General features: G+C 41.8%; 1 protein-coding gene and 1 long non-coding RNA gene across 6 annotated transcripts in view; one reads left to right on the top strand and one right to left on the bottom strand.

Moving 5' to 3' along the window:
• Positions 1-27,461, top strand: part of LOC112675933 (aromatase) — a 123,782-nt gene that overhangs the window by 7,307 nt on the left and 89,014 nt on the right. For 2 of the 4 annotated variants that reach the window (XM_025472795.3, XM_025472794.3), the window contains exon 1: positions 12,604-12,832. The exons of 1 other annotated variant lie outside the window; for it this stretch is intronic. The gene's annotated coding sequence lies outside the window, so the exon portion shown is untranslated. Of the gene's footprint in view, positions 1-12,603; positions 12,833-12,884; positions 12,984-27,461 lie in introns of those variants that run through there. One more of the 4 variants, XM_049103985.1, reaches the window with a different exon arrangement.
• Positions 3,450-27,395, bottom strand: LOC112675935 (uncharacterized). Of its 2 annotated transcripts, none has more exons than XR_003146170.3 (9): positions 27,356-27,395; positions 25,241-25,308; positions 21,020-21,058; positions 19,750-19,850; positions 19,336-19,615; positions 14,312-14,725; positions 6,464-6,644; positions 5,493-5,695; positions 3,450-3,779 (listed from the first exon to the last, which is right to left on the bottom strand). It is a non-coding gene; the product is annotated as an uncharacterized LOC112675935 (long non-coding RNA). The 2 variants fall into 2 exon arrangements; XR_003146169.3 differs by lacking the exon at positions 3,450-3,779 and adding an exon at positions 3,826-4,271.

Here is a 27,461-nt window from a genome sequence, read left to right as displayed (position 1 = left end):
GCATTTACCAATCCAAGTCACTGTCTCTGTTCTCCCCTGGGTGGCTAGACTGTTGGACCCATAAGAGTGCCAAGGCTGGCAAGACAGAAGCCAGTTCTCTGAGAGGAGCCCTTTTGAAAAAATTGGGCCACTGGATGCATAAACCAACTCTTTCTCTCCCCTTTGAAAACCTGGACCTGGAGAATCTCTTCCTGATCATACAGTGCTGTGCTAGGAGTAGGAATTCTGGCAAAAGGGTGTTCTGAATTTTCCTCCTGGCTTCAATGAGCCCAGTTTCATGTTTGCCTGGGGTGCAAAAACCTTTAAATTAGTTTCTGAATTTCTCACAAAAGGAACTTGTCTGTGAATTGTTGAATCAATATATGTATAGAGGAAGAAGGTCTTTCTACTCTGCCATCTTGCTTGCATCAGTGCCATCACTCTGAGATAACTTCTTGAATGAGACCTGTATTGTTTTCTTAAATCTGTACATGTAAGCACCTAGATTCCAGATTGCCCCTTCTTCTATGATCAGAAGGCGGCCCCAGTATCTGGGTACCAGTAGGTATCCTAGCAAAGAGACCCAGCTGGATGAGAGGGAGGGGAATTGTACAGGTGACTGTGTTCTATCTCTATTCCTAAGACTTGACAACATGATAAAGTGGGGAATGAGAGTATTCCTTCTGGCATCTTGCCTAGGTGAATACTGCCCACCGCTTGTGGATCTGCTCCTCTTAAAGCACCTCAGTGATTGACACTGACCCCAAAAGCAGTCAAAAGAAACTACTATTAATACCTAAGGAGGGGATTCCTGAGTGGCTCAGCAGTTTAGCGCCTGCCTTTGGCCCGGGGCGCAATCCTGGAGTCCTGAGATTGAGTCCTGCGTTGGGCTCCGGGCATGAAGCCTGCTTCTCCCTCTGCCTCTGCCTCTCTCTCTGTGTGTGTATCTCATGAATGAATAAATAATACCTAAAAAAAAAAAAAAAAACCTAAGGAGCCCAGCAACACTCTTAGGAAAGAGACTTGCATAAAAACAAGCCACTAAAGAACAATAATAACTTTAAAATAATAAGAACATTAGGATGTAAAGATTCCAGTAGAACACAAAAAAACCTTTCTGGAGCCAAAAGACAAGATCTGCACACAAATTAAGTAGACGGAAAAGAAAGAGATAATATTTCAGTAATAGAAAATACATTTCCCAAGCTAAAAAAAGGCCCTAGACTGCTGATTGGAAAGTTTTGGCAAGTTCTGGGCAAGACAAATGAGTCAGAGTTTAGCAAATTCTTGGAGTCTAAGGATTAAAAAAAATTTACAATCATCCAGAAAGAAAGTACAAGTTACAGACAGAGGAAGAAGGATCATGGGGCAATCAACTGTCTCTTCTATAACACTTGAAGCAGAGAGGAGTGTGGTGAATCATGTGAAGATCACTGGAGAAAAAAATAGTGCATACCAAGAACCCTATAGCAAGACTTTGTTCCCCTGTCAGAGTGAAAGAAGTATATTTAAGGATATGCAGAGATTCCAAGGACATGTCACCCACATCTTCCATCAGAGAAAAAGATATTAATAAAGGATCTAATCAAACAATAAATGAATCTGTATAAGGGCTTTAGGATGGATGGAGGATAAAAAGGAAAAAAATAGTGATGAGCAAGAATCCTTACAATATATAACTAGTTACATTTGTATGAATAATAATAGGCTGTTTAGGGATGTGTAATTGAAGTACTCAAAATAGAAGAGACATATTTCAAAGGAAATGTTAGAATTGCCTGGAACTGAAAGTACTAAAGGAGAAAGAGAGGAAGGAAAACTTTCCCACACGTCTCATGTTGGTGTGAGAGTGGGAAGTGAAAGCATCCTTTAGGGGAGGAAGAACAGCAGGAGAATAGAGCTTGGGGAAAATAGTTGGAGTCTTATCTTCATGCAATGGAAGAACAGTATGAGTCTGACTATTAGTGACAAAAAGGAGAAGTCAGTATTATGAAAAAAATAGAGACCCCAGATTAAAAAGAAAAATAACTGAATAACAGCTCTAACAGTACAACTAATTAGTACAAGGAAATGGAATGGGAAGATGAAATAAAAAATAAACAAAATAGAAGAAACAAGTCACTGATGACTTGTTTGCTGAATACAATGCATACTTCTCAATCTTACTGGACTTCTCTCTGCAACCTTCAGTGGTCTTCAACACTCCTCCCTTCTTGGCATTCCTTCCTATCCTGGCTTCCATGACAATATTTTCTTCCAGGTTTCCTCCTACTTTTCTGACCATTCCTTCTTAGCCTCCTTAAGCTGTTCTTTAACCTCTGTTCACCTTGATTGCTAGTATTCTCCAGGGTTTTGCCTTACTTCCTCTCTATACAGACTCTCCCTTGGTGATTTAGTTCACTTCCATGGTAGGTGGTGGTCACTCCACCTAGAGTTTGGGATGACTCCCAAACTCTAACTGTAGTCCAGACCTCTCTCCTGAACTCTGGACCCACAGGGTCAACTACCAACGGAGTGGCTCCATTTGGAGTCCCAGAGGGACCTCAAATGCAACACATCCTGTATTCCCTAAAAACAAAAACCCTTATGAAGTCAATGGAAGAAAGTACTATCATTTTACTTTTTGCTTTATTAGTTATAGCAAGATTTTTTTTCATGTTTTATTGATCAGCAATGTGTATGTGTATATGCAAATCCTTTCTCTACTTGATATTCTGCATTCCCCTTCCTCCCTCCCTGACTTGTGCCTTAAGTGGGGCCCCCATCACAACTCAAATTTCTACAACACTTTCCTGAGTGCTCTTCCTGCCCCTGGTCCAGTTTAAAGACCAGACTTGATTCTTCAGTCTGAGTAATATGTTTATTATATAAATCTGATCATGCCCCTCTTCTGCTTAAAATATTTCATTGGCTTCCTATTGCCTTCAGAGTGAAAACCAGGCAGGCTAGCATGATCCACACAGGGTGCCCCATGATCCAACCCTTGTCTGTTATCTCTAGCTTAGTTCGCACCACTCCACACCTGTACCTTATATCCCTTTCTCTAGCTTCTAGGAGGTGCCTGCTCCCTTCTTGCTTTGTGCCATTGCAGCACGCATCTCAGCCTTTTTTCCTTTTTCCCCTTCTCTGTTTAGTTAGCTTTAATTCATTCTTCAAAACCCACCTCTGGTGTTCCCTCTGGTGAACTTTCCAAATTCCTGACTCCACCTCCTGGGAGGGTTAGCTGCTCCCACTGCAATTGTATTTACCCATCCTGCTGTACATTCTGTTGTTTTATAACTGCCTTTTACCTGTCTATCTCCTTGCCAGTCTGTGAGCTACTTGTGGATAGGTCTATATATTCCTCATCATTATATTCTCAAAACTTAATGTGAGCCTGGCATATAGTAGACATTGAATGAGTAAATATGTGATAAAATAAAATACTCTTGCTATATTTTCTGAGACTCTTTTCTTGATTACAGATTTATTTACTTAGAAGGGGGAATAATCAAAGTAAATCAAAATAATTGAAATGCCACCAGTCTTTTCCTAAAGGCCTTCCCTCCCTGTTTCACAAGAGGACCCAAGTCTGAGTGTCCAAGAAGACACCGAAAAGGGGCCAAAGTCTCAGGGCCAGTCAACTTTAAAGGGTGCCTTGTTGTGTTCCTTCCCCTTTCTGTTGGCCATTGCTTGCTTCATGCTATGTTTGGGATGGGATCCTATTTGCTGCAGCTGGAGCCTCCTGATACAGTGCTTCAGTGTCTTATGGTGGACCAAAGGCTGTGATATCAAGAGCTCAGCACTCAGAAGTGGGGAATCTGAGGGCAGAAGGCAGTACAAGGCAAAGACATTGCTCAGACTTGAATGGTAATATATTAGAACTCTTCAGAGAAACAGAAGTATCCCATCCTATTGGTTGTATATAGTTATGTATAAAGGATGTATATGTAGCTAAATGTAGATTATATATATGTTAACCCCATCCAAAACACACAGAAATACTTGGAATAATGTTTGACCAAATATCTGGGCACCCCCTGGCTCACAGGTTGACACTTTTTTTTTTAAAGATTTTATTTATTTGAGAGAGAGAAAGAGAGAGACAGAGAGAACATGAGTGGAGGGAGGGGCAGAGGAAGAGGAAGAGAGACAAGCAGATGCCCCACTGAGCCGGGAGCCTGATTCAGGGCTCTATCCCAGGACCCCAGCTGAAGTCAGACACCAAACCGACTGAGCAACTTGGGTCCCTCAACACATGAAATTAACCATCTCAGGAGGCAGTAGGGTGAGCAGGTGATCCCTACCTCCAGCTATTAGAAGACATATAAAAAAAATAAAAAAATTAAAAAAATTAAAAAAAGAAGACATATATAACCTACACAGACACACACACCTGCCCTCTGATCTAGGCTTCCCACAAACAGTAGTTTCACTCCCTAAGAGGCATTTTTGGAAATTCATGGAGGCATTTGTCACAATCACACTTTGTTACAATGATGAGGGGGTGCCCCTGGATGGGGGTGTCATGTTATGCCATGGTTAGGACAGTCTGTACCACAAGGTACTGTCAACATGACTTTCAAATGTCCCACCAGTTGTTTATGTCCAGGAAAACCTTGTTCATAATTATCTTGGTCTAGCATCCAACTCCATTTTACATATAAACATGAGGATTTTTTCACTTTTAATAGGGACCAAATTTTTCTAGGAATGCAAAATTGAATGAAGGTGGCACATTTTGTTCAGGACTTTACTAAGAGTTGTTCCCCAGGATCCCTATGATTCTGGAAAATCATATAATAAATAGCAATGCCAATCAGTATGCGAGTGGCCCTTAAAATACATGTGGATCTGTGCATTTATAAGTATTGTTTTCATGGTGATTCGGCATCTGTCTACTAATCTAACTACTAACTAGGTCTTCCAGTGTCGCTGTGTATACATTTTTTTCAGGTACTAAAATACTTACTATTTTACTATAAAATTGCTTTTCTTTACTCTTTGATTATAACATAGTGAGTGCATTATTTATAATTTTTTTAATTATAGATTTTGGAGGGGAAATTCTGTGTAGGCAGATTATATTATTTATGGTTTTCATTTGAGCATAACAAAGAGAGAGGTACACATTTTTTGTTATAAAAAGAGGCATTGGGTCCAATGTGGATGAGAGCCATTATTCTAAATTAATCAGTGCCTCTGAAGAAATGCTTATTTATCTGTCAGGCCCTGGCCCAAGGGGCCTGCATACAGTGAGGAGCCTAGGTCTCCAATAATCTTATCTTCCATTTTGGGGGAATTTCAGAAATTAATGAGTCCCAGGGCACCTGGCTGGTTCAATCAGTGGAATGTGTGACTCTTGATCTCAGGGTTGTGGGTTCAAGCCCCACATTGGGTGTAGAGATGATACTTAAAATCTTAAAAAAAAAAAAAAAAAAATCCCCAAGCAACTGGCTAATGTCACTGAGTGTCGTGGAGATATTTCTTTGTTCAATTAAGAGCTGGGAAGATCAAGAGGGCTTTCGGCCTACCTTCCAGGGGCTTATAGGCCCTGATTCCTCCATAAAGGCTTCTTCCACCTTGAGGAAGCAGTCTCTCCTCCTCTGCTTTGCCTACACATGCTCCACCTTAAATGTTTTTCATGAGTTCATTTCTTATCTCCTCAAATTGGACTGTAAATTCCTTGAGGAAAGAGATTGATGTGTCCCATGTCCTGAGGTGCTCAGTAAGAATGCTGAATGAACAAATGAATGAAAAAATTAGTGAATGAATGGATGAATGAATAAATGAAGGCATGATTTGAAGGAATCTAACAGATGGCTCTACCAATATCTTTGGAAATCAAATGGGGGGACTGTTTTGTCCTTTATATTCAGCCAGCTTGCCAGCTGAATTCCCAGTGATGCCTTGGGCTTTAATCAGGAATTTAATTAGCCCTGGCACCTAATTCTGGAAGAAATAGAGAACAATGATGAGCATAAGGAGAAGAGAGCTAGGCTGTTAACCAGCCTGACATATGGTGCCATGTATCACCCACTGGCTTTCATTTAGGGCGGGACTAAGTCCTAAGTTACTTTACTTCTAAATGTTAGACTTGTTTATTCTCTTTCCTGATGCTAGATAATTAGGACCTTTTACTGACTGCCTGAAGCCAAAAGCATGAGATACTTTTAGATGTTTAGGTGTATATACAAAGTAGTTGCAGATGTTGCAGGTATAAGTAACAGTTCTGCATAGGAGTTCAAAACACAGGGCTTGATCCCTGACATTTTCCACCAACAACTATCTGCATGGCAATGAACAAGCCAGTTGATATTTCCACATCCAAGAGTCTATGAATCAATGAAATGCAATATATGACTATTTAAATGAATTACATGGTGATTCATTGACAGAGGTAGGTATACCATGAAACTGAAGATGCTCACACTGTAAAGCCCCTCATTGCACACTGGCCTCTTTCCAATGCCCTATGCTTCACTTTGTCAGATGGTATTATTACCTTAAACCCGAGTCTCCAGTTAAGGTTTCTTCCAGGTTCAAAATTCTATGGTTCTGGCCAGTGGGCTTGAGGAAGGGCATTTTCCTCTCCAGTTTTATGCTACTTTTGAGTGTCAAGGACAATGCTATGCCATAGGTACATTGTTGCTTTCTTTAGGTACTTGGAACGATTTTGGATAATTCTGTAAAGAAAATAAAGACACTGAGTGAAAGTCTAGATCTGTGGGATTTACTAGTAAAATGCTTAACTCAAGCCACAGTTTATATTTTGTTGTAGCTGAGACTTCTACCAGCAAAATTCTTTGACTGTAAGGTCCATGTCATGTTCCTCATTTCTTGTGGAGTCTCAACATTTGACTTAAATATTGCAGAGATACTTCTCTTCCTTCATTTTCCTAGAAGAGCTTTGACTCTGGCCTCTTGAAAGCAATGGCTGGGAGGTGCAGGTAAATCATGAATTGAGCTAACAGTGTTCAGTAAAACAGGTCTTCACTATGTAGCAACCTGATTCATACACCTACACTAACAGAACTGGGAAAATTTGGGGGCGTTCAGAAAGTCTCTTCCCTATTTGCCTGATGAATATAAGGCAAAAGCCCCAAGGTTAAGTGTCACACTGCTAACCCAAGAGGACAGAGCAGAGAAGGCAGATTGTGGAGGAGGTGTCTTCAGGCTGGAAGTCCTTACAATGGAAGCTTTCTTCTCTTGTCTCTGTCCTCACAACCTCTTGCCCTGCCAGCAACAAGACCCACAGGACCTCTGTCCTCAGTAGCTTTCCAGAACCACCATAAGGGCCTTGCCCTGAAGCAACCTGGTTTGGACACACCCCAACAAACGGAGTTGATGTGGGCTCAGGAATTTTCTGAATTACACTGTTTTTCTTATTACTGGCATTTTATTCCTTTTTGTGGAGAGACGAGCAAGAACGCTTCTTTCATTTATTTTTCTTGGTGATTTCCACCAAAAATGAGATTACAGCTCCACTTCTGCCTTCAATTTATGTCAAACACAAGCCCCGGCATTCTGTTATTTTTGTCTTTAACCTTGTTTTCCCAATATATAATGACTTCTTCCTTCAATTATGACCCACTAGGATCCCCAGAGCTGACAGTAAAAAGTCCAGATCAATGGACAACTTAAGTGGCTCCAGTTAACATTTACTCTGTCTGAAATTTGCATTTCCACTTATGCTTTTCTTCATTTAAATTTAATTTCCATCTACTTGTTTGTTAGTTGGATTTAGATTGTTTAGTTTTGAACCAGCTTTGAATTTCCCTTGTTATATTTTTGGCTTATAATTATCTTTTAGTATGTATTATTTTATTGCTGTTACGTTCTCAGCCATCCATGAAGTGGATTAGAAGAACTGTGTTTTAACCCAGCTCTGATTAGTGTGTAGTGTAACCTCGTTTCCCAGCATGCACGACTTAATTTCATCATACAGGAGCTGAACAAACATGATGGTTCCTCTCTTTGCAATGTTCTAGTGTCCTATGAATTGGCTTAGTTTTTATTCACTTATTTCTACGTTAGTATTTTTAGACCAATTCCCAAACTTGTGTGGGAATACATTGTTAACATATAAGCCTAATGGTAATTAGGAATAGCTAGAATAATTCTCATCAAATTATGACTTTGTAAATATCAATCTTTGGAAATGATAAGAAATGTCTACATTTAAATAGAGTGTCCATTCTGTTGGGAGCTGGAGAGGCATATGTGGGAATAGCCCCATTCCATGTGCTGCCTGATTATAAAATAGCACCAAGTTGTCATCATGCTGCCCCGTCTTCAAGGGAACCGAGAGATGTTGGGCATAGTGTCAGAAGGGACACGTTTTTGTGTAGGTTTTTTAAAAAAAGAAAGCATGACCCTCAGGTCTCCTGATTTTGTTCACCAGGCAAATCCTTCTCTTTCCCAGCCTGCACACCAGTCTTCCATTGTCCTGTTGCAGAGCATGCTTCAGAGATTTGGAGTGCTTCCTTTGAGGGGTAGGGGAACAAAGGGAAATCCACATACAAAAACAACATTCAAAATCCCTGTGATGATTAGGAGGTGGGGAGGGGATGAAGCATGGGGAAGGCTGGAAGGGAACATGCCAGCATCTTTTTCTCCCTTGTTCTTCTCTCAGAGTAGTAAGAGTGAGTAGTGGAGCTAAGAAGGAGAAAATGGGACGGGGGGCGGGGGGGAGCATAAGCAGGGGGGTTTATACTGAATTGTACAGTTTTCAAGCACTTTCATGTTATCTCATGGGGGTTGGTCAGTGGCTCCAGAAGTCATTTTATCGTTCTAGAAATCGGATTTCAGAGTGGTTAAACAAATTTCCCAAGAGCATACACTTGTAAAAGAAAGGGTAGAGCCACACCCAAATCCAAGCTCCCATGCCATAAAACATCTTCCTCTCTTGGTTCATCTTTAATGCCTCAAGTTCTCTTTAAAATTAATTTCTTTGGGAACTTAATGCATTTTTTTTCTCCTATAGGACATCTGCATTTTAATTCTTTAGAAAGCATTATGTCTCAGTGTGAATTAGTCAGTTCGCTCCTTCCCACCTGAGAGCAACTTCCTACAGAAGGAGCTTCTCAGCAGGCAAGGAAGGAGAGGGCTGGAGAGGGCCAGGCACAGTGGGCATGTATAGGCCACCCAAGAGCCCAGACTCTTGCAGTGGTGATGGCATGGTGGTAGGGGTGTGGAGAGAGGTCCAAAGAAGGTGGTCCAGGGAACCACTGGAAGGGAACACAGGAAGAGAGCAGAAGATCAATTTCCTTTTTACTGGGCCAGCTAACTAAAGCCTGTACAGGACCCTTGTCATTCCAGCAGTCATTTGGTAGAAAACACTGAATTCCTTCAAGCCATTATTGAGGCTTTAAAGTTTGGAGCCTCTGTGTTAGCAGCAGTCTGGGAACAGTTCAGCCAGAAATGGGATATGTTCCCTGTAGACTCATAATTCTAGGAGCTGCATTGTTTCCTAATGGGATCACTGGTTCTCGACTTGGTGCTGAAAGGGGACCCTTTCAGAGAGAGAGAGACTTAGAGGTTCAATAATCACCAACTGAGACCCACAGGGATAGGGACTTGCCTAAGGCCACACAGTGGGTTAGCTTGGCCCAAAGTTGTTAGAATCAAGTACACTTGAAAAATCCTAATGGGAGAGGTTGGGGAGGGAAGGTGGAAAACATTTTGTTAAGCATTATATTATGACAAGTTCTTCTCAGAAGGTTCCCTATACTTCCAGAAGTTTGAAAATGTGATGACTGAAGGGGACTTAGTGGATATTTTTAAGCATTTTGGTGGTATTACTGACATCTGAGAATTTCCACTTGGCTTTTACTGTTTGGATGGTTAACAGCAGAAGCAGCAGTAACAAACTCTTATGTAAAACTTATCTCTAAATGCCAAATCAGTTTCTCTAAATATAATATCCAAAAAAGAGAGAAGTGTTTACATAAAGTACTATTAATTTCCCTTTGTGCTTCCGGATCAGGTAAGGGGCCGCATGGTTCAGAGAAAGCCCCTGCTTATTCTCCACTCAGTAGGAGATCAGGGAAGAACACTGGACCCGGAAATTAGGCTTCCTTTCTCTGAAGAGATCAGGGTCCTCGAAACTCAGGAGTCCCCCACAGTGAGGCAGGAAGGTGGTCACAGGTCTCCCCTCAGTCTACTTCAAGTGCAGGAAATGGCACCTTCACCTATGTAGCCCAGCTCCAGCTGGTGGTGACCAGAACGGAGTTGCTGTGCAACCTTCCTGCCTCTCACACAAGGGATGATTTGCTACCTGACAGTTGCTTCTCTTAAGAATTTCACTTATCAGGTTTTTTCCTAAATGGCATTTCTCTCCATTTAGTTCATAGAATGTTAATTTTTTTTCCTTTGGCTCCTCCATGAGGTCTTAGACCTCCTCCTTCCCAGGACAGAGTCCAGCCTGCCTGCACACTCTCCTTCATAGGCCCCTGAGACCAGAGGATGAGTCCCTAGTGTTGTCCATGTGCTCTATTTACATCTGCTCAATTCAGCAGATGTTCACTCTGGATTGATCTAGAGTAAGTCTGGAGCACATGGCAATGGAAACATTTGCTGACCTTGTGGAGCCTATAGGCCAGTGAAGGAGACAGCTTTGGGGACAAGGGACCTCAGCAGTGGCATTGAGGAAAGAGGGGGGATGATGCAGATTCCATGTCTCCTCAAACTGAGGTACTTCTTGGGTTTGTTGGCCACAGAAAGCTTCAGCAACTTCCAGTGTTCCCAAATGGAGCATCTGGGAATGTCCCTCTGTCCTGCCTACTCATCTGGCACCTGAACATGTACTGTTTTGTGTTCAGCTGTTTCTGTGTCTTGAGTTCTTGCCCCAGCCACATGACACACCTTTTCAGGGCAGTGCTACTGAATCCCATCTGCTTTCTGCAGGGGCGGAAGTGGAAGCAGGTACTCCACAAGTACATGGCTAACACATTTGTGTTGGGAAAAGTCAGGAAGCTGGGCTGGAAATAGGATTTATGGACAGGATGAAGGGGCTTAACTGCCTTCCCTTGATCCCTTTCTCCCCCTGTGTGGCTCTTAAGGACTGATTTGCTGCCAAACTTAAGGCCAATAGCTCAATAATGTGCTGTTTGTAGTGTGCAGAGGACACAGCCATGAGCAGGGATGGTGCCATGGAGTGTGCCTCCCTCAGAGAAGAGCATTGGACAGGGAGACCACAGTTTGGACTCCAGGCCCTCCAGGGCTAATTCACTTGAGTCTCCACATCTGTAAAAGGGGAAAATGACCTCTGTGTCCTATTGTTGTCAAGATTAAAAGTTAATGTGTGTGGTAAAACGGTTAACGTTTGAATATTGAAGGGATTTCCCAACTGTGATCTCATTTGAACCTTGTGGTAGGGCAAGCATTCTCATTTCCATTTCATAGATGAAAAACCTGAGGGTCAGAGAGTGTAAATGACCTAGTAGAGATCACACCATGAGTAAGAGGCAGAGTGGGCCTTGCACCCAGCTGGACTTTGGCCACCATCTGTTACCGTGTAAAAGGATAGCTGACACACGTAGTGTTATACAGGGTTTCAAAGTCCTTTCATGTCCACCAACTGCTTATGCTTCCAGGGGGGGACATATATGTGTAAATTGTTGCCATATATGAAACATCTAGGGCATAATTTTAATGAGAATGCTGTAGTCAAGGAAGCAGCGAGCCTTTGGTAATCGTGTGGATCCAACTACTTAACTGGCCATCACTTTTGGGTGACAATGACGGATTATAAGGATTGTATAAGAACTATTGATAAGAATGTCTACAAGGTATAATGACAAGATATAGTGAGATAGTTTAACTACATTACATTGCAATGCATGAAAGTGTAAGAATTGTGCTTCTGCATCTGACAATCTGCTTATATCTTCAGAAAACTGTTATGAACAAATTTAAATTACTGTTTCATGTCTGATTTCAGATGCTTTAAGTGGTACATCTGAGAATAGGAATGTTGATTATGATGTTTGCAAAGAAAGGATGAGTATTCTATCAGTAAATTAAAGTAAAAAATATTAAAATCTGCTGTACTTAGGCTAAGCCTAACAGATCTAATTAAAATAAGGAAAATACATTCCATCTTTAGCCTGATTAGGAAAAGAGTGTGGGGTGAGAGTCTTAGGCTGAACTTAGAAAGGAAGAGTATTTTGCCAACAGGGAGGGAGGTTGCACAGAATGGGGCGGCCTGGTGATGACCCAGGGCAAAACCTGGCAAAGTAGTTGGTCTCCTGTGGTTGGGTAGAGAATGCAGAGGGGATGGGTGTCCATCTGTCGCCTTCAGCTCTGCAGGCCACATCTCATGGTGTTTCCTATGGGAAGTTCCAGAAGAAAACCAGTGTGGTCAGCTTAAGGGAATATGTGGTTTGTGTTAGAACTCTGGACATACCACATTACTGGAAAGATGCACACTGGATAACTGGCAAAATAAAACGCAACTTTCCAAACGTTGGCAATGATAAGAGATTCAGTTCCAATGACCAGTTGTTTATTGAATGAATGCCAGTGCAAATCATAACAAATGCATTCTAACCATGACAGCCACAGGAAGGACACAAAGAATGCAGTGTCCCTGATTCCATGAAACAGCTCACTGGAATCTGTGAATTCTAGAACCTAGAATGGGAGGACTCTGACATCCTTGCCACATGACCAACCAAGACAAAGAACCCTGGGAAGCTTGAGGCCACAAAGGTCTGGAAATCTGTGGGTCTACCTCCCTAAGAGATCCCTCACCCCTGTGAGGGTTACATATAGGGCATGGGTGATAAGATTATTGGATAGGACGCTGACTCCTGACTGCAGGTGGAATGCTCACAGTGGGAATCTGGTACTGGTCAACCTATCAAACTAGGTAAGTCCTTGGTATCTGAATAGTAATAGAAGACTATTCCATGCTTTGGCAGGGATTGAGAAGACATTAGAATGTGGGGCTAAGAACACAGCTTGGTGATGAACTGATGTAGCTTTGAACTTCAACTTTGCCATCAACTGAGTGACTTTGGGTAGGTGGTTTCATTTCTTAGAACTTCAATTTCTTCATCTTTGTTGTAAAATAGAAGTGGTATAACTTTCTTGTTAGACTATTTAAGGCAGCAAATTAGATAATGTGTCCAGCACTGTTCCTGACACATGGGCACTTACTATATAGCAAAGCAGCACTCTGGGCATTATAACCTCATGGAGGTGGCTAAGCAGGAGGCTGAGGAAGGGTTCTCTGACTTCAAGGTAGGTCTGGATCCTAAACTTCTAGCAACCCCCCAAAGCTTCCTCTTAAAGGTGTGAGGGTATGAGCAGGGGTACAGTCTAGTTCCCTGGCTGTGTGAGAATACAAAACCTCCATTCCTACTCTTTTTGCCCCAGATTCTTTCAAAGACACCAGAACTATGAAATGGCACTGGGCCAAGTGTCAGTAGAACTGAGATTGGCTCTGCAGTTTACCGGCTGGGTGACCTTGAACAAGTCCTATAATTTGCCAAGGTCTGGGTTTCTTCATTTGCAAACTGGAGACAAGCTTACCTGCTCTGTTTGCCCATCACTGGGTCGAGTTCAATGTCATTAGCCTGGCATTCCAGCTCCTTGCATCATATTCCCAGTTCTCATCTCATAAAATCCTTTTCATTTCCACACAGCCCTGTCAGGCCAAACCTTTCTTAGCACTTCCTTCATACCAGACAGAGCCTTCCTGCCCAACAATTGGTGTATCTAAATCCTATATACCTTTACATCCCCTGCAGCATCTAGCACAGGGTCTTGAATAAAGTAGATGATGATTTTATCAATTAGTGTTACATTTACATGTGACAGGAAAACTAAAATAACAGTGGTTTAAAGAAAATAAAAATTATTTCTCTCTTATGCTAAAGAGATCCAACAGAAAATAACCCAGGGATAGGATGGTGGCTCAGGTGTCAGGGACCCAACTCCTTCTGTCTTGCTGCTCCACCATTCTTAGCATATCACCTCATACTCTACTATGGCCACCAAGTTCCAGACATCTTATTCTCATTCAGCCAGCAGAGAGGAGAGGACAAAGAGGGCAAAGAGTGTATTCTCCCCCTTTAGAGAAGCTTTACAGGGATGCTATACAGACATTCCTGCTCATATCTTATCTGTTAGAACTTAGTCATATGATCATCCTATCTACAAGGGAGGCTAGGGCATACATATTGCCATTTCTAATAAGTTGATAGGCAATAGTGGAATAATAGATATTGTTATACCCATATAGCTTCCCCTACCACAGTCATTTAAAAATTTTAAAATATGAAAACTCACTACCAAGTTTAAAACATCATATAAGATGTAAGATGACAATTCCCAAAACACTTACCTCATTTGTAAGGATATGGGTATCCTGATCTTTAGGTTGGAAACAGCCCAATTCTTCCTCACCTCTGGTGGGAATGTGGTGACATGTTTATTAATGAATGATAACTCAGAGCTGTAAGTGAAGATAAACTACCAGTCCTTTACCTTACCACACTTTACCAATAAGGAAACCGAACTCTGGTGGCTAAGAGAGTTGCCTGTGGTCATGGAGGTAATGAATGAAGGTGCCGGGATGAGAACTTGAATTTCTGGACTCCATCAAGGCTATTTCCAGCTCCTCCTTGATGAGTAGCCCATTTGGCTTCTGAAGGCCTTTTGTGGGTCTTCCTGCTCATCTAGAACCCCTGGGAGCAGATCTAGGTCATTAGGTTGTCAACTGCATTCCTGTTAGCACATAGTTCAAAAAGCCTTCAGTCTGGAAAAGGAAAACACCAAGAAATAGAGGAGCATTCTATTCAAATAATGAGAGCATTACCTCTTTCCCTTTGTACCTAGAATACACAGGGCCCTCAATCAGGCACTGATGGGATAAACAGAGAAGCATATAAAATGTTTATTGTTCTTGAAGATTTGGATATATAGATTCTTTTCATTCATTTATTTAAAAAATTATTTCTTGAGTATTTATGAAAGGTAGACACTGGGCCGAGCACTGGGTATGCAACAGTAAAACCATGCAGATATGGTTTCTGCTCTGATCTTGCTTAGAGTCTACTGGGGCACAAAGACCAGTAAAAGGCACCTATTAAGTAGAATTAAAAGTATGGTGATGTGGAAGGGACAAAGTAGATCACCTAGACTGGGGTATGTGTTTGGGGGCAGGCAGGCTTAGTGGAGGAGATAACATCAAACTGGAGACCTGAAGACTGAATATGTGTAGGTGAAGCAAGAGCCGTGTGAGAGGCATGGTGTGTGGCAAGGAAGAGGATTCCAGATAGAATATCCAGGTGTGTGTGTGTGTGTGTGTGTGTGTGTGTGTGTGTGTGTGTGTAGCTAAGACGGATGTATCATGACCAGAATTGGCAGACCTCAGTGATAATGATGGAAGGGACTGGGGAGGAGGGGAGTGTTAAGAAATGTGACCACAAAGGTGGGCAGGGACCAGTAAACGAAGGTCTTTGAAAAGTCTGTTGGAAAGTTTATATTTTGTCTTGAGGCCAGTGGGAAAAAGACTTGAGGCAGATTCGTACCTTAGAAACAATCCCCTGGCCTCAGGGTGGAGAATGAATTAAAAGGGTTGGCCAGATGTAGGAGACTTCTTAGGAGGATGTTGCAGTAATGGCAGCCTGAGCCAGAGAATGACCCTGAGAGGTCATGAGAAGTTGATGGATTTAAAATAATTTTGAGAGGTACAACCAATAGGCTTTGATGACCTAGCTAGAAGAAAGGAATGAGAAAGATGGAGGAAACCAATATTTATGAAGAAAAAAAAAATTAAAAATACCAAAGACAGATGCTGACAACAAAACTATAGAATAAAAGCTATCCAGAAAGAAAATGGTGGCATGACCATGTGTTTTGAAGAAGGGATAATTGCTGTGGGCTAGAAAGATTTTGGAGGACTTCCCAGAAGAGTTAGTATTGCTACTGGGCTTTTTATACGAGTAGGATTTGGGTGAGTGGAGAGGACATTCCAGGCTGTGCAATGATGCAAGTAAGATTGTTGAGACAGAACAGTGTGTGATTTATTCAGCAGATGGTTTGGTCATGGTTTTTTGGGGAGAGATACTGAGACTTGGCTCTCCAGGGGGTACAACTAAAACTTGCTAAAGGGAGGGAATGAGGAGATGAATCCCATTGTTTTCCCAGGTTGGTTCGGAGTTTTTTGTGTACCCCAAGGCCACTTTTGTTGGAATCTTAAGAGGTCTGTGGATCACTACACAGCTCAGCATGACCAAAACCCCATAGATCCCAGTTTCCACCAGGAAAAAAAAAAAAAAAAAAAAAGGTATTTCTTCCCTCCCCAAAAGGAATGTTTTTATATTTGTGAATCTTCTGTAGTGACCTGGGTACTCATGTTGAGAGCTACTGCCATAGGGTGCTACCCTATTTCTAGGCCTCTGCAGAGCCCTGCCTGGCAGCTTGTATTGTGAGGCCTATGAGCCCATCAGGGAGACTGCTTGAACCCAAGGCTGTAGAAAATACAGCTGTATGAGTGGGTATGTGGGGCAGCCCCTCTAGTCCTGGTGTGTGAACTCTTGCCATATATACAATGGGCACTCTGTACCATACCTCTAGGTACTGGCCCTAACTTGTGTGCTGATGGTAGCTTGGTCCCACCTTCTCTGGCTCAAAACCCACTGATGTCTCCTGCTTTGACCCAGTACTGGCCCTAGGTAAGGTAAATACTCATAACCTCTACTTGGCCAGTAGCACCACTTAAGGTCCTAGTATTGTGCTGGACTCTTTAATCATTTCTAATATTCGCAAACCTCTGGCAAAGCACCTGTTATTATCCCAATTTTACCAAAGAAGAAACTGAGGGATGTAAAAGACTGTCCAAGCCCACTCAGCCTACCTGTCCTCTGTCCTAGATATCCTGTATGTGAGTCATGGAAGTCCCTGAGATAATTGTGGCAGATGTTACATTTTATCCTCACAGTGACCTTATCAAGATAAGTACTATACTCTTTTTATAAATGAGAAAACTAAATGAGACACAGAGAACTTAAATACTTATCCCAAGGGCATATAGCCAGGAAGTGGCAGAGGCAGGATCCAAGCCTGTCTGCCAGCAAAGCCTCCTCTCTCCACCTCTTCAGGTAACTAAGCCATGTGAGGGTTGAACCCCCTTTCTTGAATCAAGGTTCCTGGACAGGAAAGCACAGGGATTCAGAAAAATAGTTACAGGGAGGTCATGTACCCCAGTCCCAACCCACTCTTCTGTGATCCTTTTGAGGTTTTTATAGATGTGAAAACAGAGGTCCAGAGATGAACAAGGGCTTCATATGGTACCATGCTATCATTCTATTTTCTCAGTCCCTTCTGCCCACTCCATGCCACATAGACATGGCCCCAGCTTGTGCAGTACCTACACCCTGCTTCTCCTCTTAACCCCCCAGCCTCCTGTTCAAAGGCCAAGACTACTCAGCTTTGATTCAGGTTGAATGAGTCATTAAGGGTGAAACAAAGAAAAGAAGGCCTTCTCTCTTGCTAGATGAAATGAACCCGCCCACCTTTTGACATCTTTTTGTTCTGAAATGATGATGGTATGCAATGACTCAGAATTATCATACTCAAAGAGACTACTTTGTATTTTTCTTGAAAATAAAGGGACAATGTGTGAGTAAATGAGCTGAAATTGGCTCATGAAGGGAGGGAAGGATGACCTCTGGGCACATCAATGCAGAGTGGAGGCTGAATGAATGTGCAAGAATGGGAGGGAACAGCAATTCCTCACTGGAGAGGTTAGCACGGAGGAAGCCCACGTGGGGCCTAAGCGGCAAAGCTCTTCAAGGCCCCTCAATGGCAAAACCTGAAGAAACACCCACTAGATGGCCTGGGGTAAAACTCTCAACCTCTCTCAGACTGTTTCCTCTAAGGAAACAGAAGGTGATTGCTACAACCTACTGCAGAGGTTGGTGGTTGGATGAAATGAGAGTTTACATGAAAGAGAACTGCTCTGTTAACTGCAAATGCTATACAAGTGGTAGTTACTGTGTTTACAGACACAGGAGATTTAACCTACTCTGACAGACTTGACATCAAACTAGGAATCTGAGGCCATGGCGGGTATTCCATTCCATTCCTTAGCCTCTGTCAAACATGATGAGAATGGAAATGTATTTATTGGGAGTACAAAGTTTTCTGCAGAGCTTCCTTTCCTTTGCAATGAATTCCAGGTTTCCCATGGTGCTCAAAGAGCTCTGTAGGAAGCTGCTGGGGAAAGCTAACCTCCATTCTAGTTGCTACGAAACTTCATTTTTTGTTCTGTTCTGTGAGCATCTCCATTTCAGTCATTTGCACCATTACAAAGGGTATAAAGACTTGGCAGCAAAGTGGTATCTTGATTCATAGCACTAGGTTTTGGTAAATAATGTTATTTTGAACAGAAAAAGTCCACAGAGGAGCTGATAATGAGTGATATTTTAGAGCTAGAAGGAAATTAGAAAATCTTGTAGTTCAACCCTGAGATTTTCTAGATGAGGACCTGAGGCCCAGGCAGGGGAATTGGTTTTCCCTAAGTCTCACACTTCAGTCAGTCCCTAGGAGTCTGACCCCCCATTCAGTGTTCCTTCCCTGACTCCAGGGTCAAAAATGCAGATGTCTTCAGGGTATAATCAGGAGGGCATTAGTGGGTAGGATGATAGAGAAAATGGTGAGACATTTAGTTCACGTTTTCTTTAAGTTTATTCTGTTTAGAGTTTCCTGAGCTACTTGAATCTGTAAACTTACATCTCCCACCAGATTTGGGAAATCTTCAGCCATTATTTTTTTTCAACTACCTCCTTTTATGCCATTCCTTCTCCACTCCCTTAAGAATTACAATGGCATGGACTTTAAGACCATACGAAACTGTTCCTGAAGCTCTATTCATTATTTTTCAAACATTTTTCTCTGTGTTTTGCTGATTGCATAATTACTATCGATCTATCTTCCAGTCTACTGACTCTTCCCTCTATTGTTTGCATTCTGCTACTAAGCTCATCTAGTGAATATTTTATTCAGATGTTGTATTTCTTAGTTCAAAAATTTCCATTTCAAAAAAAGTTTCCTATTTCAAACCTACTGAGAACTTCTATTTATTTTTAAGAGTATTTACCTTAAAATCATGAAGAATGATTATAACAATTGCCTTAAAATATTTTTTTCTTGTAATTTCAACATTGTCTTATCTTTTCCCTTGAGAATCGGCCAGATTTTCCTGGTTCTTATCACATCAGGTAATTTTGGATTGTATCTTAGATATTTTATATTAGATGTTATATAACTCTGGGTCCTGTTAAAATCAGAGCATGTTGATTTTTTGTTTTGTTTTAGCATTCAAGTAAACCAGTTAAGTGCAGGCTGCAAGTTCTGTCTCACCTTCTGCAGACGTTCCACTGTCAGTTCAGGTTTCAAAGCCTTTGCTATGTGTTTGGGTATATTCCACACATGCACAGCTTGGAGGTATAGCCCAGGACTTATGTTGGTTCATACATGGAATCCCTTTGTCCTATTCTTTCCTCTTCACAATTTTCCTCACATTCTTCAGCTTCAAGGATCATCGTTCACTAGATGATCTAGTGATCATCTAGAAAGATAGGGCTCTTAGAGTTGTAGCCACTAATGACATCGCAGAGTTTCATTCTACTATGCCTGCCATCTGAATAAAGTGGCAAGAGAAAAAAAGAATGAGATACAGTTCTGGGGAACCTGGGGCTTGGCTTCCCAGTAGGCTAATTTTACCAAAGAAGAAACTGAGGGATGTAAAAGACTGTCCAAGCCCACTCAGCCTACCTGTCCTCTACCTGTCCTAGATAGCCTGTGAGTCAGGAAAGTCCCTGAGGTAATTGTGGTAGCAGTGTAGTTCAGAAGCTACATCTGGCCTTCAGACTGAACTGTGAGAGAAAGACATATAAGGACAAGAACAAGAATTTCCCCCACCCACTCTGGCTTGCAAGGGCCCCCTTTGCAGGTCATTTGTCCAGAGAGATGGGCTATTTCATACAGTTGTTGCTGTCTATGACTTCTGTCCAGTTTCAGGAGTCAGCTAGCTCACCTTCAAGTCAAAGCCAGGAGAAAAATTCTAAGAAACTCACTGCCACCATATTGGTCATGTATTGAGTTTTTCTTTCCCCAATCCACCTGCTTTTGCTTACTTTTCAGAGTCCTCAATTGATTGCTTTGTGTATTTGTATTTTGTTCAGAGTGTTTAGTTGTACTTAGTGTGAGAAAGAGTACAGTGTCCTTCCTCCATTTGGTTGGACCTGCAAGTCTAACCACATACTTGGAATCCATCTCTTTTGGTTGGTGCTCCCCTGGGACTTACTGGCAGAGGCCCACTGATAGAAACTGTTATATTTAGGAATCCTATATCCCCTGGTCTGGTGGTGCCAGGTCCCAGGAGTCTATGGTTCCAAGTTTTCTGCCTTATTTGGGTTGATACTTGACATAGATGTTCACTCAACAAAGGTGCATTGAATGCCCCTATGTGCTGTATCTTGGAGCTACAAAAATGGCTTAAACATCATCCCTGTCCTAAATGAGCTCACAATTCAGTGAAATAACATAAATTTGGACTAGAAATTTAGGATCCAAGGTTGAAATCTTTCTCAAGTTCTCTTGTGTGCTTCAGAACTGCAACACATTGTTAGCATTTCCCAGATTGATTCTGGGGACTTTCCCTTTCTAGAAAACATCTTTGATAGTCTCCCTCTTCTGAGGAGAACCAATAGCAAATCACTTTTACAAAATGGTATATAAAGTACTATTTTTATAGTTTTGTGAACCCTACAAAATGTTGACTACTCCGTGTAATAGTCTTTTGCCTAATAAACATAGTCTTAGAGAATACAGTCAGGTTTGGGGCCCCAGAAGTCAAAAGGGAAATGAAGACATTGGACAGTGTCCAGAGTAGCAATTGAAGTGGAAAAAAGATGAAATCTGATATTAAAAAAAAAAGAGTGGGAGAAGCTGAGGCCATTTGCCAAGGACATAATTTTTCATAAGGAAGATTAACTACTCCCCCAGCCCATCTCTGCTACCTTTTCTCTTTGAAAGCACTTACCTTCTCTTTCTGCATCAAATTAATGCCAGTGTGTTAAATCTGGGAAAGGAGACAAAAAGTGGAAGAATAAGTGTTAATCATTTAGCTAGCACAAGTAGATGCCTTGCATCAGCAAGAGTGTTCTGTGTATTAGTTATCTTATCATCCTCATGACAGTCCAGCACACCTTTGTGATAAGCTTTGTGATTCCTATATGGTTGACAGGGAGACAGACTCAAAGGTGATGTGATTTTCTCAGGGTCCTAACAAGGAAAATGTAGGCTAGAGCCTAGGTATCCTGAGTACAGGTTCTGTTTTCTCCACTGTACCAGCCTGTAAGACTTTGGGGTCTGAAGGTTTTCCCTTCTCACACCACTACAGCCACAGCAGTTTTCTATGTAACACATGGGTCATTCTGAGGAGTTTGAGGAAGAGATACTACTGTCAATAGTGGGATCTGGAGTCTCACAAGAGAGAAATTAGTCTACTGGGAAGCCAGATCCCAGGTTCCCCAGACCTGTATCTCCTTGGGAGTATAATTCAAGCAAGTGCTTATCTTCCTCTCTCAAAAATGAAAAATTCAGAAATTGACCATGAGACAAAGGAAGGAAAGGTGAAGAAAGGGTGGAATCATTTTCCAGGACTACTTCTTCTGATGAGGAAGGTGATTTGGGGATGGAGGAGGGAGGGACTGCTTGGTGGGGATTAGTAGAAGCAGGGGGTAGAATCATCCCTAGTTCCCACTGGGCCTCAGTGCTGGCCTTGGCTCAGGACGGCTGGGAGTGTTAATCTGAAAGTCCTCTCTCCCTCCTATGTGATCCGTGAAGAGCAGCTTTTCTTCTATTTCTCGGAGGGTTGGTGGAATCTGCTTGTTGCTTTCCGGAGCACACACACTGAGCTTCTCTTTGTCAGTCTTCTTTATGGCTCCTGCCTATCACCATCTCATGTCCTCTTTCTAATTTAATAGCCAGGAGAAAAGAAATGAACATTGACTGAGCCAAACTGTATTTAGCACTATGCTAAATTTTACATTGATTAGTTTCTAGCAGAGGACTTGGTACTCTCTAGGTGCTCAATAGATGTTGGCTCTTACCCTTAGTGTCCCCGTCTCCTCCATTTTACTAGTCTCCCAAGGAGGTAGTGGGTGCCTACTCAACTTCACGACTGCTGAAGAGTGTAGGTGAAAACAGTGTCAAAATGTGTGTGTGTGTGTGTGTGTGTGTGTGTGTGTGTGTGAAAATAAGACTAGCATTTGGGTTAATCACTCTGGCTTCTCAGGGTTCTCCTCTTGTATGAGGCAACATAGAAACCAGCAGCCTAGCAGGGTACTAAATAAAAAGATATGTGGAAGCCTAGGAAATTTCAGGCTTGAGCAGCACCTCTAGGCACCAATTTGTCCCCGAAGAGCACCTTTAAAAGTTGTCCCAGAGCAAGCAGACTTTTACACCATGATAATGCTTTGTTCCAGATGTGACTAATTTTTAATCTCTGAAGTTCTCAATTCATCATGAGCTAATTCTCTAAAAATGTCACTGTAAGCCCACACAGAATTATATTTCTCTGCAAAGAAAAAGGAAGGTTGCCTGAGATCACTGGTCCCCCACTAAACAAGCTGAGTCTTGGCCAAAATCTTTGAAGGTTTGTGACATCAATAAATTCCCTAGAGAGGTATCATGTCTTTCAGATTTTTCTGTATATTATATTTTGAATGCCATCTTCCAACCTCCTTTACCCCGGCCCCAGCTGGTCCTTATCACTTTTGCCATAAACTCTCAACAGGCTCCCTGCTGCCAATCCAAACAAACACAGCTGACCACGGATCTTCATGAAACACTTGCTTTTGTTGGATCCAGAAGACTTCAGTGGCTTTCCATTGCATACGGGAAAAGCCTAGACTCACTAATATTTTCCAAATATCTCCCTACTTCCTTTGAGATGAATCCCACCTTCAACCCAGCTGATTTTATTGCTACACAAATAGGCCTAAACTCTTCCAACTCCTTGTGCCATATATAATCATCCTGTATTGTTGTCTTTATATATCTGTAATTTACTTTCCACCCATGGATGTGACAACACTATCCCATACTTTTCTCACAGATAGGCAATTGATACTCTATTACACAATTTACTAGAGCTTTAAAATTTCATATGAAGATAACTTTGTCATTAAAAACATTTTATTATTTTCAGTGAAGATTTATGGCCCTTGAGATGGTAGAAGAAAAAGAGATGTAGGGATTTCTTTTTTAAAGCTATTTGTCCATCCTATGTATATTATATAACCCCTGATTATTTCCAGTGTTAAAGAAATTGTCTCTCTGGACCTTCTAAAATGATTCAAACATTGAAATGATTCACCAGTGTGACCCAATTTTTTTTAAAAGAACAAAAAGAAGAAATAAAACCCAAACATTGGTTCCTTTGAGGGGAAAAATAAACTGGCTACACTTTTATTTTTTCAATATTTTCTAAGATTGAAAATGTACCACAAAATGCAAGAGTTTGCTTTTGCATTTTTGGTAACAAGTAAAACATGAAAAAAAAGCTCTAGGACACAACTAAATTTCAGGGAAGAAACTTGCCAAGTTTCATGGCACAAAAATGAAGTATTTGTCTTTTAAGGAAATACAATTTTGATGTCTCCCCAGGATATAAACATCATCTCTGGGTTCTTTCCTTTCCACCAGTCTCTTGTTGGGCAGGAGAAGTCACAGAGCCTCAGCCTTCACCACTCATCTGAGCATTCCTTTTGAGAAGGAAAGACTCATAGGTTTAGTTCCTATCACAGCAATCCTTAGGAAGTAGGCAGGGCTTTTTCGCCAGACTTTATACTTCAGCATAAGTATATGCTGACTCACGGACTGACTCGCTGAACAGAATGCTTCTTGCTTTCTAGCTTCTCATGGGGCTCTAGAGCTTACCTCCTCCTGTCTTCAACATTTACTCCATCTTTACCCACTGAACTAATTTTCTGTTGCTACATAACAATTTACCACAAACTCAGAGGCTTAAGACAGCATAAGTTTATTATCCCACATAATAATTTTCCCATACCAGAACAGGCACAGGTATGGGATAGCTGCTCAGGATCTCACCAGGCTAGAATTAAGGTGTTGGCCAAGGTTGTAAGCTCACTTGAGGCTTAGGGTTTTCTTCCAAGCTCACTGCTTATCCAATTCATTTCCAGCTCCTAGAGGCCACATGCTGTTCCTACCCATATAGTTCTCTCCACAACATGGCATTGCTTCCTCAAGGCCAAAAAGGAGACCCTCTCAGAATTCTACTTGGAATCACTCTGACTTCTAGGAAGTCCTGAAACCTTTTTAAAAAGGTCATGTGCTTAATTCAAGCCCAGGATAATCTCCCTTTTAATATATTTAAGGTCAACTGATTAGGGACCTTGATTACACCTAAGCCCCCTTTTACCATATAAAGTAATAAAATCACAGGTGTGAAATTAGATCTTCACAAATCCTGCTCACTCTCATGGGGAGAGGATTCTATAGGGGACTGGAATCTTGGAGGTCGTCTTAGAATTCCACCTACTATATCTACCCCCTCATCCTTAGTCCATGGGGCTCAGTATTCCATTTAACAGTTTGGCAGAATAGGTCCCAGATAAGTTCCTTTGTGATTCCTGAGCCTTTCTCTTGATGCGGTGTTTCGGATTTCCTCTCTGGGTCCCTCTACCCCTAGATCCTCTCCCATTGCCCCTCCCTAGTATACCTAGTAAATAAATGCAAGTGTCCCTTCCTTTGTGATCCTCTTCCCTCTATTCTCCACCCTCTTTCACCAAGCAAAATTAGGAGCTCTTTGTGCTCCCTAACATCCTGTATGAGCCTCTGAGCCAGAAGTCATCTGCTTTACTGTCACCTTGACATAGCTGCCTCTCCTCTTGGCTCATAAGTCTCTTTAGAAACGGGATCTATCATGTCCATTTCTATTATCTCAGAGCAAAGGTGCAGTAAAAGGCACACCAGGTACTCAGTCAAGGTTGAATGAATGGAAAGCCCAATAGTAGTCCAGCAGAAAGTATGTGGAGACACAAGGGACATTGTCAGCTGGCTCAGAGCATGGAGGTGTGAAGACCACAGTGGAGGGCAGTGCACTTGGTGCTTCCTGTCAAGTTCATAGTATCTGACTTTGGTTTTGAGACAATCCTAAGCACACGACTATGTTCTCCATTCATTCCTGCTAGCTGAATTTTTCCTAGAGATATGACATAAGCTGTGATCTTACAGTGTTCTCAGGAATCATCCAAAATTTTCCTGTAATGCATTGAAGAGTTGATACTCTTGGGTGATGTTCTACATTGGAAGGAAGAGAAGCAGTCACTTGGGAATAGTAAACTATTTTGAATTACAATCCTAAAGCTTACCTTATTAAAAAATACATTTTAGGGGTGCCTGGGTAGCTTAGTTGGCTAAGCATCCAACTCTTGCTTTTGGCTCAAGTCATGATCTCATGGGTTGTGAGATGGAGCCCCACCTTAGGCTCCTCGCTCAGCAAAGAGTCTGCTTGATAATTCTCTCCCTCTGCCCCTCCCCCCATGTGCGTGCTCTCTCTCTAAAATAAATCTTTAAAAATGAATAAATTTTAAAAACCTAAATATTACTAATGCTGAGAATTTTCCCTTAAGAGAGATACAGAGGCAACGCCATGTCACTGAGAATTTCACAGCTTATGAGGATTACCTTACAAGAATTTCTAAGAGTAATAACTCTATCTCCAATCTACTTTTCTTTCTTTAAAAAATATTAACTATGGAAGTAATATTTGGAAAATGCAGAAAATGTAAAGAAAATAAACATTCCTCATAAAACTCACCACTCCCCTGAAAACCACTGTTAACAAGATTTGGTTTGGAAAAAAATAGGGAGTTTTATTCCTGAAAAGGACTGTTGTCTCCATTTAAAACTTTGCAGCGAATGTTAGCCTTAGTGATGCTGGGTGGAGGAGAAGCAAAAATCATGTAAAGGTGATTTATTTGGCAAGATTTAGTTCCTGGCTAGCACCTAAAGGGAGATGAACAGGGAGAAAGTCCGTGGTTTCCATTATACCCCCAAGACAAGGAAGGAATGAACTATGCAAATCCAGCACCAGGGAGAGCGCCAAGTGGGAACTTCAACTCAATATCTTTTTTCAAGATTTTATTTATTTATTCATGAGAGACACGGGGTGGGGTGGGGGGTGGGGTCCAGAGACACAGGCAGAGGGAGAAGCAGGCTCCACACAGGGAGCCCGACGTGGGACTCGATCCCAGGTCTCCAGGATCATGCCGTGGGCCGAAGGCAGCGCTAAACCCCTGAGCCACCCGGGCTGCCCAACTCAATATTTATAGAGCCTTCCGTATGTCTTCCAAACCAGAAAAACAACAAAAATGTTAATTCTTTAAATCATTAAATAAATACAATGTCAAAATTTAAACAAAGTTGCTGTTGAAAGAGTACACTTAAGGTTTCTAATGATTTCCTTCTCCTCCATCTTGTATTTTTTTCTCCCTGGCCTTATATTTCTCCTTGTACTTTTCTGCTGCAGAGCTCAAAAGCACTGAAAGCACTGCCACCACTATCATGATCACCTCTCCTATCCCACCTTTTTCATTTGAACACCCCCTAAGCACACGACTATGTTCTCCATTCATTCCTGCTAGCTGAATTTTTCCTAGAGATATGACATAAGCCGTGACCTTACAGTGTTCTCAGGAATCATCCAAAATCATCTGGGCCGAATGTTGCCCAGATGAAAATAGGCTATTATTTATTTATAGGGAGTAATGTGACCTACCAACAACACAAAAGTTGAATTTCTCATGTCTCTCTTCAACTTGGCTCCCCTCTCCCCTCTCACTCCTTCCTGCCATGTAACCAACTCCATTTGTTAGTCTCTTAGGAAGGTCCTTAGTCACTGGCCATTCCCTCTGCACACACAACCTGCTGGTTTTCACCTCATCTTTATTCAGATGGTTTCCACCACCAGGAAACAGAGGTTTCAAAACCTGGACTGGCACTTTGGAAACTAAATCCATCTACATCTACTTGGCACCTAAACTTATGTGTTTAGGGTGGGCTATGTGTCTATGTTTTTTATGCTATTGATTTATTAGTAATGACATTAATGATTATAACTTAAAGGCTACTCTGTGCCAACACATACATCTTTTTTAAAAAGACACAGGCAGAGAACAAAAGTAGCTCGGGATACTAAAGGGCTATGATTGGAGGGGTATCAATAAAGAAGTCTCCCAATCCCCCAAATTCCTTTCCTGCCCAGCCTGTCATGCCTAAATCCTCTAATAAGAATACATTAAAAAAAAAATACATTTCCTTGGGGACTGAAAGTTCGCACCCTCACCTCCTTCAGCACTCCCCCAACTCCACCCCTATCCGACCCCTACTGTTGAGTGCAAAGATTTCTGGGAGCAGCAACATTCTAAACTGTTAACAGCTAAAACCTTCAC

The sequence above is a fragment of the Canis lupus genome, chromosome 30, assembly GCF_003254725.2.
Source record: "Canis lupus dingo isolate Sandy chromosome 30, ASM325472v2, whole genome shotgun sequence".
NCBI classification, from domain to species: Eukaryota; Metazoa; Chordata; class Mammalia; order Carnivora; family Canidae; genus Canis; species Canis lupus.
This window is presented reverse-complemented; position numbering and strand designations above follow the sequence as displayed.